At 47.1% G+C, this 3,973-nt stretch overlaps 1 pseudogene; it reads right to left on the reverse strand.

Moving 5' to 3' along the window:
* Nucleotides 1–1,880: 1,880 nt before the first annotated feature.
* On the reverse strand, nt 1,881–3,317 carry LOC137765853 (serine/threonine-protein kinase MARK2 pseudogene; annotated as a pseudogene).
* Between the last annotated feature and the right edge of the window lie 656 nt (nt 3,318–3,973).

Below are 3,973 nucleotides of genomic sequence, written 5' to 3' on the forward strand. Positions count from 1 at the left end.
TTCTCTCACATGAGGTGGGTTTTTCTGGTTTTTGTCTGTTTGTTTTTAACTTAGTGGCTGCTACCTTGAAGTTTCTGTGCTAATATGGGAAGACCATACTTTAAAAAAAATTTTTTTTCTTTTCCATTATGGTTTATTACAGGATATTGAATATAGTTCCCTGTGCTATACAATAGGACCTTGTTGTTTATCCATCTAAATGTAATAGTTTGCATCTGCCAACCCCAAACTCCCAATCCATCCCTCCCCCGCCCCCTCTCTCCCTTGGCAACCACAAGTCTGTTCTCTATGTCTGTGAGTCTGTTTCTGTTTTGTAGATAGGTTCATTTGTGCCATATTTTAGATTCCACATATAAGTGATATCATATGGTATTTGTCTTTCTCTTTCTGACTTACTTCACTTGGCATGATAATCTCTAGTTGTTGCATCCATGTTGCTGCAAATGGCATTATTTCATTCTTTTTTTATGGCTGAGTAGTATTGCATTATATATAAACACCACATCTTCTTTATCCATTCATCTGTCGATGGACATTTAGGTTGTTTCTGTGTCTTGGCTATTGTAAACAGTGCTGCTGTGAACATAGGGGTGCATGTATGTTTCTGAATTCGAGTTTTGTCCAGATATATGCCCAGGAGTGTAAGTGCTGGATCATATGGTAACTCTATTTTTAGTTTTTTGAGGAACCTCCGTGCTGTTCTCCGTAGTGGCTGCCCCAATTTACGTTCCCACCAACAATGTAAGAGGGTTCCCTTTTCTCCACACCCTCTCCAGCATTTAATATTTGTAGACTTTTTAATGATGGCCATTCTGACTGGTGTGAGGTAATACCTCATTGTAGTTTTGATTTGCATTTCTCTAATAATTAGCAATGTTGAGCATCTTTTCAGGTGCCTATTGGCCATCAGTATGTCTTCTTTGGAGAAATGTGTGTTTAAGTCTTCTGCCTAAAAATCCAGTCATTTTTTGATTAGATTGTTTTGTTTTGTTTTGTTTTGTTTTGTTTTGTTTTGTTTTGATATTGAGCTGTATAAGCTGTTGCTATATTTTGGAAATTAATCCCTGTTGGTCACATTGTTTGCAAGTATTTTCTCCTGGTCTGTAGGTTGTCTTTTCTTTTTTCTTTTTTTTTTTTTTTCAATAAAGACTGCTTTATTGCTGCACGACAGTCATGAAACTCAGCTGCACAGGGACCTTACCACACCACGCAGAGGCTGGTTCACGGGACCTTGTGATCCTATTAATGGGCCTCTCTGTTGTAATTAACACAGGCCGCAGGGACCAAAAGTTCCCCTCGGCCCTTCTGAAAATGTTCGGGAATGGTAGTGCAGGAAGGTAATACACACTTTCTGCATTTCTGCCCTGCAGTGCAGCAGTTGTTGCTGTTGGGAGTCACTGTGCTAATTCTCTTAGGTCATTTTTCCCTTTAGTTGTTCTGACTACCTCCAAGCGCTCCATGGCTGCACGCTTGTCTCACTGGAAAATGCACAGCCCCAATTCTGTGCAGGGACGACGCAAAGCAGAGTGTGATGCATCTCTCTGGAGCATCAAGTTTATTAACTAGAATTGGAAGAACCAAGGAGTTCTTGGAACAAGAACTATCCCCCTCCCCCACCAACACGGAAGACAGAAGAGTAGGGGAGGGGAGACATGCCCCAGGAATGACAGTCCAGTCTCTCAAGTTTCACCCAGGTGGGGGTTGAGGGGCAGACCTGCAGCCACGGTGGCCTCGCTTTCGGTCACCCGGGCTGCTCCGGACCATCCTCTGAGCTGGCCAGGGTCTTGGATACGATGCTTCTGAAGGCCGTGCAGAGAACACACTCCTCTTCCCCTGCACCGGGCCCCAGGGAGCGCAGCGGCCTGACCTTCCTGCCTCGGTCATCCATGGGGTTCACATGGGCTCACTTTATTATGACGCCTCATGCTGGGCAGCTTGCAACAAAGATGTTTCAAAATAAAGTTCCAGATTCTCCCAGCCACCCCTTGCTTTTTCTGGCTCTGGCCAGAGACAGTGGATGAGGACACACTCTCAGGCTGCCCAGCGTGGGAGGACCTTCCAGTGTTGGACACACCCAGGGGGCAGCTGCTTCCCTCTGGGGCTCCAATCCTGCTGCTGCTGGAGGTGGATGTCCCAGTGCCACACTGGGGGGCTGGGCTGGGGGTGGCAGTCCTCGCCTCCAGGCTGGGTGGGGGACAGGCAGACTCACCGGTCTTCTGCCCTGCCTGCTGGTCTTCCTGCAGCTGCACATTTTTTCTGTGGTAGAGCCACCTGGTTTGCAGGGAGGACACCACAGGGCTTGGAGAAGGCTCAAGTTCACTGCCACAGAGGTCCCCGCAAGAGAAGGGCTTCAGAGTTATGATGGAGACCTCCACCTTGGGTTTCTTGGAGCTCACACTGCCTGTCCCAGTGTCCTGGATCTGGTCGCAAGTCAAGCCCGGAGTCCTCACCATTGTCACCTCCAGGTCCTTTTCACAGGGTGGCTGGAGTGGCTCCTTCTGGCCCATGTTGACCCATGGATGCCTCATGAGGTCAGGTAAGGTGCCTCTGTCACTGGGGTTGAGGGCAATCATTTTTTGTAACAGATCCCTTATCTTCAAAGACAGATAAGGTGGGATGGGGTATTGCCCTTGTAGGATTTGCTTCCGCAGCTCCTGGAAGTCTTTTCCCACAAAGGGCTGGGACCCAGTTACCATGGTGTACAGCACTGCTCCCAAGCTCCACACGTCCACCGCAGGGCCGCTGTAGCTCTGCCCCAGGAAGAGTTCCGGGGCAGCATAAGGGTTTGTGCCGCAGATCGTGTCCAGTTGGACAATGTCATCACACTTGTTGCTGAGGCCAAAGTCTGTAAGTTTGATATTCATGTTGGAATCAAAGAGGAGGCTCAGTGGCTTCAGGTCTCGGTGCACAATGCCCCTCCGGTGGCAGTGCTGCAGGGCGGAGACCAGCTGCTGGAACGGGCCTCGGGCCTCCGCCTCTGTCATACGGCCATGGATCTTCAAATAGCGGTACATGTCCCCCCCACTGAGGTACTCCATCACCACGAAAAATGTCTCCTCTGTGTCAATCACCCCCAGCAGTTTTACAATATTGGGGTGATTCAGAGCCTTCAGACTGCACACTTCCCGGAAAAGTGCCTGGACACTTGAGAAGCTCTGACGCCTTTTCTTTATGACCTTCACAGCCACCTGTGTCCCGGTCAGAATGTGCCGGGCCAACTTCACTTTACCGAAGGTGCCTTCACCAATGGTGTGGAGGATCTCGAAGTCATCAATATGAGCCTTCTTGCCAGCAGATTTGGCTGTGAGGCCCTGCATCCTGGTGATCTGCTAACTACACTGACAGCACTACCTAACAACGCTAACTACGCTAACTAACAATGCTAACTGTACTAACAGTGCTAAGTATGCTGTCTCTACTAACAACGCTAACTACGCTAACTGTACCAACAGCACTAACTAGTACTAACTACACTAACTATGCTAATCAAGTATTAACTATACCAACAATACTCACTATGCTAACTGTAGAAAGAACAATGACACAAATAAAAAAGAGTAGAGAAAAGAGAAACGAAAATCAACAAAATGGCAGAAACAAGGAAAACACAAGCTAACTGTAGGTCCAAGGCCGTCAGGTCACCAAAAGCAGCTTCCTGGGCTCTAAGGACCAAAGACCTGGGCCCACCTTTCTCTTTCATAGGACTTTGTGAAGTACATCACAATGGTGCACTCTGAGGTCAGAGCAAGAAATGGACCCATCACCGCTGGGGATACACCACAGTGGTTTTCTCACTTTTTGAGCTCAAGGCCCCTTTACACTTAGGAAAAAGGATCCCAAAGAAATTTTTCTTTACGTGTGTTATTAGATATTGGTATTCACTTTGTTATAAATAAAAATCTGCAGGATACTTCAGTGGCCTTTTTATTTCTAGTTTGAAAATGTGTAATAATTTTAAAGACCTCATAATGTC

The sequence above is a fragment of the Eschrichtius robustus genome, chromosome 6 (assembly GCF_028021215.1).
Source record: "Eschrichtius robustus isolate mEscRob2 chromosome 6, mEscRob2.pri, whole genome shotgun sequence".
In the NCBI taxonomy this organism is placed as follows: Eukaryota; Metazoa; Chordata; class Mammalia; order Artiodactyla; family Eschrichtiidae; genus Eschrichtius; species Eschrichtius robustus.